Here is a 12,002-nt window from a genome sequence, read left to right as displayed (position 1 = left end):
CGCTTAAATGTCATTGTCATTATTTTATCATGTGTTTCCATGTAAGAGTTACCATATAGGGCTATTGCATATCGAGCGCAAATGTAAATTTGTATATGCATTTCAAATTTTCAGAATATAATGAGAGAAATTATTAGTCCATATGTCTATTAGCCTCTCTACCAAAATTGTATGTTAGACTTAAACGTCTAGTTGCATCAACATATTAATACTCTATTAAACCCAAACTTTCTAAGAAGTTATCCAACATGTTTGTGATTGTGTATTTGGCATGCTCTATCCTATCGAAAATCAATTTTGCATTTTTCTTCATTGTCTCATTGTTGAACCCTATTGATTTAAGTATTCTCATTGGAGAAATGGGAAAGTGAATCTACAATGAACATTTCCCTTTTTCTCTACGTGTTCTTGTATGATGATGATGTTGAATTGTTTAAGATCACCTACAAGCATTCTTGAAGCGGAAGACACATATTTATCTACAAAACCCTCTATCATAGCATTTGTATTTCTTCTATAGAGTGGTGCATCTTTTATCAAGAGTAATGCATGGTTATGTTGAATCCCTCTATTTTGGAACTTTGTTATAAAGAAATGGTCTTTTAAATGACCATAGTATTCAAAATCAAGAAAAATTAATTGGCATAGAGTATTTATTCTAATTATGTCACCTTGAATGTAGGCCATTATACCAATTCTTATCAAAAAACCTTTAAATTTTTTAGGTCATTCTCAATTGTTTATTGTTTTTTGCTCTTACATGTTTTAATGAATTGATCAATGGTTTCAATTATTGTTCTCCACTACCAAATGATACAAAAAAATTCGGTGGTCCTAGTTGTTGTATCATTGCATAAAGGTTCCTACTTAAACATGTAAAGTAGTCCAATGATGTGTGAATTATTTATAGATCCATGTAACCAAACTTTGATATTAGAATGTGATCAAAATTTGCTTTTGAATTAACATCTATTGATATAGCTTTCTTCCCTTCAATTGTCCTTTTTTTATCCTAATCCAAATATAGTTGAGCACTTGCCTAAGACTATTGCAAGCCATCTTCTAAAACAAATTTGTAATGTGATATGCAAACTCGCTATCTTTGTGCAGTAGTTCCCATTATGTAATCTTTTGGTATGTAATTTTTTTTGTAACGTTGTATAGTTGTTTTTCTCCATATAAAACAATAGGGGAAACTCATCTCATCTGAATATTTATATTGAAAAATTCTTAATGGCATATAGCCTTCAATTGGAGAAATGTTTATTTTATTGTTTTCAATATCATAAATACCATATGAACATTAAATCCATGTAACAATGTTTTTGTTTTTGGCTCTTCAATATTTTCATTACTACCATTGTCCATTTCATTATTAGTCTTAGTTGGATATGAATCTCTGGCATGTCTAAACATTTGTTTCTAGTTGTCATTTAGAAAAACCTTCTCCAATTTATAAAGTGTGATGTGATTTTAGTCACTTTAATGCTTTGATGACCACGTGTACATGAATATGACCATAAGCATAAGCACTTTGGTAACATAGTGTTTTATTTATTTCGACAACCAAAGTGTTGGTTTCTTTTATGTCACAAGGTTAGCCATGTTGAATTTGAGAAGTGTCAATAGAACATTGATTATACCTCCATTTAATCCCAATTTCCACCCTCTATATTTTTAACCTATTTCTTGAATTTGCAAGAAATCTAATGTCAATGTGATTAGCCTTTCCTCTGATTCATTTAGTTGCTTCATCATCCATACACACATATTTCACTTGATTTCTTGTGGGCATGAAAATTTGGAAATCTCATCACATTGCAAGCTTTTTTCACAAGGTTTGCAAGTGTATTGATTTTTTAAATTGTTATACTTGTATTCTTCCAACTTAGTTAACAATTTTTTGTATATACAACTTTATGTTTTTATGACATCTTTTCGAAGAAAGGTGTGACTACAACTTCAACGATCAAATATAGGCATGTCACATTTTTTTTTCAGATGCTTCCTTAGTTGAAGTAACAAGTTTTTTGTTAGTCCTTACTTTGATGATGAAGTCCAATTCCTTTTTATTTTTTCTTTTTGTTCTCTTGCTTGAATGATTGGAATTGTTGGCTTCCAGCATTTTCATTTTCATTTTTTTTCCAACTTTAATTACATCTAGATCAAATGACATGGTTTCCTGTTTTAGTGGACTTGTTATCACTGAAAATGCTGTAGTCAAAATTTTTTAGCCTGGCTTAAAGAATGGGTGTTTTCGCAGCGCCTGAATTATTTTTAGCAGTTTCGCAGCGCTACCTGTTTGCGTGGTTTCGTAGCGTGCTACGAAATTGGGAATTGGTTCGAGTTTTCAGCAAGGGTCCAAATCCTAGCATGCCTATTGTATAGAGTTTTGCTTCCCTCCAGGAATGTTGATGAGAGCAGTGACAGTGTGTCCAAGGAGGCACCCTATGATGATGCAGCTAAACTGCTTCTCAGTGAAGAGTGGACTTGGTGAAAAAAGTGGAGAACAGTGCACGGCATCACTTGAGAAGGGTGATTTATCTCCTACAAAGAAAAATCCCTCCCTTGGTTACTCTGGTGACATTGAAGTGCAATCAGAAGATCAGTCAAAGCCAGTGGAGGGGATTGATGTAAATTTACATTTACTATCAAAAATATCATCGAAGATTTTAATTGATACAACTGGAGATAGTGCGCCACTTATGAAATGGTTAGACATATTTCTGGACGACACTAGTTCAAACTCTTAAAGTGTGGTAGCTGAGGAGGACACAATTCACACACAGGTTGATGCTATGCTAGACACTCCAAGGATGCAATGTGAATCTGCATGTCTTCCATCTGTGGAAAGTGAGTTCCCAAAATTTCCAGTTAATATAAGCTTTTCTCAGTACAGAGTTCCAAATGGACGTATGGATGCATATTTTGAAGAAGAAAGAATGCTGGGGGAAATGTTGTCTGTGGCCTCACAGTACTACACTAATTCTAAAACATATCATACTTCCCTTGGAGATAGCTGCGCTGATATTTTGAATGGAGGTTATATAAAGGTAAAGAATCTAATACCTTCCATAGGGGAGCTGGAGAATCATGATTCTTGTTTATGGGAGGTCCCTAATCCATCGTTTGATCGTGAGGGAACTGGAATCCAGATATGCTCTCGTAGTCCAGTTTTGGAGAGTCATAGGCAAGGATTTTCATTTGAGGGTACAGCTGCAAGAGGAGTTTGTATGCAACTACACAAAACCAAGATCCTCGAGAAGGAAGTAAGGACATGTTTTAAGATTAATTTTCTATATTTTCTGGGTCAGGTAGCATATGTAAGGGTTGTGAATTCAGAGATAAAACAACAAAATTGAGTTGCCTCTGCCTATCAACGCTCTTTACTGTGGCGCCCTCTTGCGCATACAGAAATCACAATATTTCATGCAAATGATATAAAAGCGTCGGTATCATCTATCAATGTTAGCTTGGTTATATTGTTTGATTTCTCAAGCTGTGTGGAGAATATGTCGACAAATAAACTCAACTGAGCTGTAACAATGCTCCACCTTTGGACGCTGTCACCATGACATATGTCTCAATTATGGAGGTCGACACTGGAGATACCAGGAAAGTCATTTGTAATACGGCATTTCTAGTTGCATACCCACCGTCAGGCTTTTCTCCGCTTGTGAAAAATCGTGTTATTTGTAACAGCGGATTTTTAGAGAGACTTAGATGACTGTAGCATCTGTTCGGTAAAAGGAGGGGTTAATGAAAGGGAATGTAACATCTGTTCATGATTCTGTCATTATTAATAACAAGGGTGAGAGTGAAACTTCCACCGACACTAAAAAGGCTGAGGCGAGGTCCACCACGTGTTAGTATCCAAGGAAGAGCAAGATAAGATGTGGGAAAACAAAAAGGAGCAGCGATCTGGAGGCGTGTCTACTGTCGGACTTCTGTCATCATTTTGTGAAGGACAGGAACGTCTGCAATATGATTTTTTATCCTAAAAGTGGACATTCAGAATTGATCAGAGACCGCCCATCTACAACGCAATTCAGAGAGAAATCGCCATGGTTTTTGATAACATTGCCATCTGCAGATTGCGCAAAAGGAGGTCATCGTGCTTACACCAAATAGTGTTGATTTTAAAGGATATGAGAATGGAGTAATTCAAGCATCTGAATTCTGTACATATCATACACCTCTAAACAAACAGAGCGGTTTTGTAAATGCAATGAAAGCTGTAAGAGAGTTCGTTTACAGAGTAATTGCAAAGATTACTGGGGAGATTTCTATTGCTCTAGTAAAGCCATTGACGGATGCCCTCAAACCTGTGGGAAAAGACTGATGACAAACTCGCTGTTGATGGATAGAGGTTTCAAATTTCCTAAATATTTTCCTTCTGAAGCACGGCACCTTATTGATTGTTTGCTGGATATGGACCCATCTAAAAGATTGGCTTCTGGTCCTGAAGGGTATGCTTCTCTCAAGAGCCATCCTTTCTTCAAGGGAGTTGACTGGGATAATGTTAGGGGTATGCTGGCTCCAAAGTTAGCCCCACCATTAACTGTTGATAAGGAAGATGAAGCTGAAGATGCTGGGTGGCTTCTTTCACATGCTGGATGTGGTTCTACTAATGATGAAGCACCTCCCAAAGAGAAAGAGTTGGCCTCATCATCAGTGGCAGTAGAGAATAAGGAGCACAAGGCTAAATGTTATACTATCGATGCTTTTGACTCTAAATGGGAGAAATTTCTAGATCCAGGGGAGTTCATTGTGATGGTTTCATTGGTTAAGAAAATTCGGAAACTTTACAACAAAAAGATGCAGCTGATTCTGACAGACAAGCCGAAGTTGATATATGTAGACCCAGTCAAATTGGTACAGAAGGGTGAGATAGTTTGGTCTGATAATCCTGAGGAGATTAATGTCCAAGTGTTGAATTCTTCCAACTTTAAGATCTGTACTTTGAAAAAGACCACTTCATTTGAAGATTTGAAGACAACAAGGAATACTACAGTGATTTTACGTTCCAGTTGGGATTTATGAAGCTTTTTATTGGTTTGATGCTAATCAAGTTTGCTGTGATATGTAATGACAGAAGCAAGTTTCATCTTCTTAAAACTATTTAGGTTCCTAATAGCTGTACAAATGTCTGAAGAGATCATGAATCTAAGCAGAAAACGCTTCAAAGATACATAGGTTCTGTTTTGACATCTACAGCAGTTTCGTAGCGCGCTACGAAACTGCTGTAGAATGTTGTTTTATGGAAAAACAATGAATTTCGATGATGAGGTGAGTTAATGGTAAAAGAAGGTCTCAAACTCAGGCAGGGAGATCATACATGGGTTTCATAACCACTCAAACAGTGACAGGTGTAGCTCTTGAAGAGAAAATGAAATATTTTGTTTATTTTCATAAAGTTTTCCCAAAGGCAATTTATGACCGAACTATTAAGGTATTGGTGGGGTTACCAGAATCTTCGGTTGATACACCTGTTGGTCCTTGAAGTATCCAGATCATATAACATATGGTGGTTATGCGTTGATTAATTGAAGGTTCAAAGAACTCGGAGTGTGGTCTTTAAATGATAAAGAGGAGTGGAAGACAGGGGACCGTGAATATAGGGTGATTAATTTCATCAATTAATAAGTTGTCTTACAGCTAGCATCCGAGACCAGCTTGCTCGGTGAATGATCCCTTAACATATCTTAGCCATAATGAAAATCATACAGCTGTCCAGCATCCAAGAAAGCATCAAGTCTGCGAGGAGAATGAAATTAGTATTTTAGTTGGATTAGGATTGTGTAATTTTAGTTCAGCATGTTTGTAATTAATGCAGTAGTTAAGAGCATGTAGGAAGAGTTAATTGCCACCTTCGAGGCTCCCCTCATGCTGGAGGAGGAAGCTCGAGGTGTTGGAGTTTGCTTGCCTATATATGGGCCAAATTAGGATGTAAAAAGGGTTGGATACTTAATAGAAAAAGTGTGTTGTTTTGGGCCACTGTAAGACCTTTTTGACAGTAATAGTAAAAACAGAGTTATACTCTTCTCAAGATTCTCGAAGTGTTATCATGGTCAAATGAAGTAATGATGGTTTATGTTTTATGTTATTTTATGGTTTTGTTGTATGCAATCACTCAGAACTCATGATTATATGCTCTGATTTCCTGTGTATACAGCCGACTATATGTGGTGGAATTTGTTTGACCTGTGATGTTTAGAGCCTTGATTTCTATGAGATCACTGTGTTTTTTCTTGTTCACTGGATATTGTAGACTCCATAGCCCAATGGGATTCATTTTGGTGTGTTTCCAACCATTTATGTTTTCATAAAAAGACAAAGAGTTAGCCATCTAGTATTTGAAGTATTTTATCAAGAATTGTGAGAGAGCCCTCTCTGGTTAGGAAGGCTAATTCCTAATCTAAAGCATGGTCTGAAACAGTTACATGAAGCTTTGCTTGGTTGCAGCCCCTAGTACTAGTTTTGTGATAACATTTTGGTGATAACATTTAGCCTTGGTGCGTCTTGTTATCATTGAAAATGCTGTAGCCAAAATTTTTTAGCCTGGCTTAAAGAGTGAGTATTTTCGCAGCGCAGCCCGTTTTAGTGATTTCGTAGCGTGCTACGAAAAGGGGAATTTGTCTGAATCCACAGCCAATCTTACACAGCTGTCATATTCATCAAAATCCATTATCAGTGATTGGCTTATATTTGAGAGAGATGTTGCAAGTTTCCAGGTGTGTTACATTGGTGAAGAATGAGAACATGTTGCAAGGTTATGTGCAGAAGCAGGGGATATTTAATGTGTGTTTAAATGGCTACAATCCACCTAATCCTTGTATACCGGTGGAGTCCTGGTGAGTTTGAGATTTACAGGGATTCATGGTGTGGCAAATTCTTCAGATGGTTCATAGTGCATGCATTAGGCATCAAATTCTTTTACAAGTTCTTTTGGTTCACGGTATTATTTTAATGAAATACTTCAAGTTATTTACCATGTTATCATGATTCAACCTGAGGAGATGTCTACTGTGAGCCACAGTTCTTTATCAGAATTTGGTGTTCTGGGTTTTGAATTGGGTTATTCAATAGAGAATCCCAATTTATTGATCCTGTGGGAAGTTTAATTTGGTAATTTTGCAAATGGCGCCCAAGTCATTTTTGATCAACTCATAAGCAGTGGGAAATCGAAATGGCTTCGCCAATCTGGACTTGTTGTTTTGCTTCCTCATGGATATGATGGCCAGAGCATCCTTTGATTGTCATGTCTCCAAAGAATTTTCTTCGGCACAAAGACTGCAGATCAAATCTGTCTTTCGGGCAAACAATGGTTAATATGATGAATGTACCCGATTCCTGGCTTTATATGATGCACAAGTATCCAAGGTTTTAATATACAGGTTTGATGAATCATTCCGAAATATAAACTGGACATGATTCTCTTTTTGAATGATGATATCGTGGTACAGAAAGATTTGACTGCACTCTGGTCTGTCGACCTCCAAGGAAAAGTAGATGGTGCAGTTGAAACATGTAGCGAGAAGTTTTCATTGCTTTGACAAATATCTGAACTTTTCTAATCCTCACATAGCTCAGGAATTGATCCGAATACTTGTGGTTGGGCATATGGAATGAATGTTTTCAATTTGAAAGAATGGAAGAAACGTGTTATAACTGGCATTTACCACGGGTAGCAAAGCATGAATGAGGACAGGGTATTGTGGAAGCTTGGAACACTGCCACCGGGTTTGATTATATTTTACAACTTGACCTTCCTTCTGAGTAGTTCCTGGCACGTATTGCGCCTAGGATACCACCCAAGTGTCGAGTTTTCTGATATTGAGAATTCAGCTGTCTGTCACTATAATGGAAACATGAAGCCTTGGTTAGAGATAGCAATGAGCAAATAAAGGTGTGGCTCCACTAGGGATAGTGTGCCCTTGTGGTGCACTAAGAACATGCAGCTCCAGTGCCTTATCTATTTTGACAAACTGAAATTTTCTTGACAAGCATGACTGTAGGAGAATAAGAGCTATATCTACTGAAAAGAAATGCTCAATTAACCTTGAGCTTATTTGCAATCTACCTACCTACCCTAACAATTCAAACTTTCCTCAGCTCAATCAATATGAAACTTCCAATGCAGCCAATCATTTGATTTATCTGACATTTGACTTCTTTGACTGTCCTGGAGTTCAGAGCCAATGTGATAGTGTGATGACCGCTGCCACTGAAATCTTATCTGAATGTATTGGATTTCAAATCCAATGTGATAATGTAAAGACCACTGCCACTGAAAAAGTTTCTGATCTTCATAGGTAAGCTGAAACACTGGAGAATAAAATTCTTCCATGTAATCAGCTATAGGATCCCAAAACACATGATCAGCTTGTCCTTCCTTGAAACTTTCCAGCTGTGCAAACTGATCTTCAATTACAGTGTTCAGTTCCTCAATCATGAAAGAGAGAGGAAGCAGCTCCTTGCGCTCTGTCACAGGAAACTTTTGGGAATAATAATCATGATCATGAAGATTGTATGCCTGAATTTGTCCTTCTAAACCTTCAATTTCTTTCTCAATATCTTTGGCAAATTCATCAAAAAATTTCATCTTATCCTCTGACTTGCAGTCAAAGGATTTCAGATATGAGGATAAGGACAAAGAAAAAGATTCATTAGTTTCCTCTGTACTATGATCACTATTCCATTGTTTAAAACCTTCAACTGAGGGAGATTCTACTTCCACCTCTGGCCTATCTATCCATTCCTCCAAGAACAAAAGCCAAAAGTCTGGTAATGACTTAATGGACTTGGCAGGCAAGCATTCAACCCACTGTTTGCATTTCCCTTGGAAAGAATCATAAAATAACCTTATGCAAACATCCTCATGTTTAATTCTAAGAAGCTGTGCAAAATGACAAAAATCTGAGATATGCTCCAACGTTAAACTCAAGTCTTCACCGTTAAATTTCGGACCATTCTTTAGAAAATAAACATCCTTGGGAAAATGGTTTGGGAAACCATGAAGTCCTGAGAAATCTATGCATGCATACCTTGAACAAAGAAGGGCAGCTTCTGGGTCTTTCATAACTCCAGTGGAATCACCATGAATATATAACTTTGAATTCTTCAACAATGGAGTCGCCAAGGTAGTTTTGCAGCCTTGAAAATCATTTGAACTCCTGCTACCTTCAGAAATTCAATCTTAAGCTCCCGGCAGACGCACCAAAATGTTATCACAAAACCAGTACTAGGGACTGCAACCAAGCAAGGTCTCATGTAACTGTTTCAGACCATACTTTAGATTAGGAATTAGCCTTCCTAATCAGAGAGGGCTCTCTCACAACTCTTGACAAAATCCTTCAAACACTAGAGGGCTAACTCTTCACACATTTATAAAAATATAGCTGGTTGGACATACATCAAATTAGTCTTCATTGGGCTATGGAGTCTCTCACAGTTAATAAACCAAATCACAGTCATCTCATAGAAGCCAAGGCTCTTTGCATCATCAAAGGTTCAAACATAATTTACCTAAATCAAAGCCTGCTGAACATACAGGAAGTCAGAGCATTAAAAAATGAATTCGGAGTGATGTTCAAACATGCTTCACCAAAACCCACAGTTTGTCAAGCACACAGGAAGTCAGAGCATATAATATGAATTCTGAGGGATTGTGCCATAACAAGGCTGTAAAAAGAACATTAAGAAACTAAACCATCATCACATTTGAACAAAAAGATGCATTGAGAATCTTGGGAAGAAAAAACCCTGTTTGCCATTACTGTAACAGTCTTTACATAAGCTCTAAAAAACTCTGTTTTTGTATATACAGTCCAACCCTTTTTACATCCTAACTTGGCCCATATATAGGCAAGCAAACTCAAACACCTCGAGCTTCCTCCTCCAGCATGAGGGGAGCCTCGAAGGTGGCAATTAATTCTTCCTACATGCTCTTAACTACTGCATTAATTACAAACATCCTGAACTAAAATTACACACAATCCTAATCCAACTAAAATACTAATTTCATTCTCCTCGCAGACTTGATGCTTTCTTGGATGCTGGACAGCTGTATGATTTTCATTATGGCTGAGATATGTTAAGGGAGCATTCACCGAGCAAGCTGGTCTCGGATGCTAGCTGTAAGACAGCCTATTAATTGATAAAACTAACCATCCTATATCCACGGTCCCCTGTCTTCCATTCCTCTTTATCATTTAAAAAACAAGTCTGCTGTTCTTTAATTCTTCCCAAACACCGCATATCACCACACCTTTCAAATGAGCTGGAAACTTTATGAGCTGAAAAGGTGTCTGCAGTTGTTTGTTGGCCCTTAACATAATATGTTTTCCATCGCCCTGAAATATAGGGAGCTGTTCCTGTTTGTCGGCCTTTTGTCTCCCAACATTCTCCTAAAATATAGCAGCCTGCTCCCAAATCCTTTAATGACCCCAAGAATGGAATGATGCCAGGTTTCTGATGTGCTGTAGGTGGTATTTGATAGACAGCTGTTCCTTTTCCACAACTCCCGCTCACCGTGTCAAACTAGCTGCTCACAGTATCACACTAGCTGCCCTGCGCTTTAAATCATCACCTACAGCAGTTTCGTAGCGCGCTACGAAACTGCTGTGTGATTTAGAAAACACAGTCTTCTTCACTGGTTTCTGCTAACACTGTGCTTATGGCTGCATTGGTTTCCAACAGTGGCATCCAATGAAACTTGTAACACATTAAGAGATCACTCCATCCCTCTCACTTCATCAACAACTTGAATTGCATGCTGAACTTGTGGTATTGCCAAGCCTGTGAAATAGGCCGTTGCCTCGGGAATGAATCTTATAAACAAGTCCATAACCTCTTTCACTTAAACACTTAGCAAAAATGAACACAATTACTGAGAACCTGCCCTTGATATGCCTTATACTCTGAGGGAGTTACTTATTTAAAAGCAATCAGCTAAACCAGTTATGGTATGATTATGAAAACCACCTTGAAAACCAAGGAACACAGCTGTGTTAATCCTTTCCTCATAGTCATACTTAACCTCTTGCCCCTGCCTGTTGATTTCTTTGATACCCTTTCCATAAAATATTATTGCAGCATGATGACCACGAAGTGACTTGTGTGTAGTAACAATCACTACATCTGCAAACTTAAAAGAAAATGGAACTACACCAGTTGCAACAAGTCCATTTATGTTTGTCATGTCCGCCAACAACACAGCTTTTTTACTTGTCATAAACTTTGCGCATCCGAGCATAATCATAATGGTGCGCATAAGCACTAGCCACAATGAGTTTAAGCCTGAATAGGACTGTGTTTCTCCAGCTGGTCATAATCCATATAACCATGAGAAAATTTATATGCTTCAGATTACCAGACATGGCTCAATATTATGTAGGTGAAGAATTTAGGCTCCAACTTATAATCTCAGAAACACATGGATACACAGCTTGACTACTTAGAACTGGATACATCAAACACATCAATAAAGTGTTGATCCACAACATTTGATTTCAAGCCAGTCAATCACAGGTATTCATAAAAATTGATGACATGTGCCAACTTTACTCTTCTTATCCGTCCCCTGTCAGATAGTATTATTGAGCGCTGAAGAATTTTGGTTCCGCCTTGTGATTTCAGCACAGGATGATTCCCAACATCCAATAAAACCTTCAATATTTCTCATATAACCTCCTCTGGTATATTTACAAAAGGCTCCTTGTTTCCTTCGATCCCAAAATGAAATAGCTTAATTCCATGATTCTTTAAAAACTTTATGTTGTCTGCTGAATACGGCTCCTGGCAAAGATAGATGATTGAGCACAGACGAAGGGTTTCCAGACCTATACACGCCCTTGTCTACCGTTGAAAAATTAAAAGGCGTAACTTCAGATGATCAGCATGTGGAAGATCAAGTGCCATGATGAGATCATGGAGCTTTTGTTTTTCAGGACAAAAGTAATCGGCCTTATTGGAAAAAACAACAGTAAATTGCAGAGCTT

At 37.6% G+C, this 12,002-nt stretch overlaps 1 pseudogene; it reads left to right on the top strand.

The window, feature by feature from the left end:
- Window positions 1–4,341: 4,341 nt before the first annotated feature.
- LOC149173135 (3-phosphoinositide-dependent protein kinase 2 pseudogene) lies at window positions 4,342–5,043 on the top strand (annotated as a pseudogene).
- Window positions 5,044–12,002: the final 6,959 nt, after the last annotated feature.

Source organism: Pinus tabuliformis, chromosome 4_2 (genome assembly GCF_031772625.1).
Source record: "Pinus tabuliformis cultivar Carrire ecotype Pingquan chromosome 4_2, CPIR1, whole genome shotgun sequence".
Classification (NCBI taxonomy): domain Eukaryota; kingdom Viridiplantae; phylum Streptophyta; class Pinopsida; order Pinales; family Pinaceae; genus Pinus; species Pinus tabuliformis.
The sequence above is the reverse complement of the archived record's forward strand: the minus strand, read 5'-3'. Positions and strand labels throughout refer to the sequence as shown.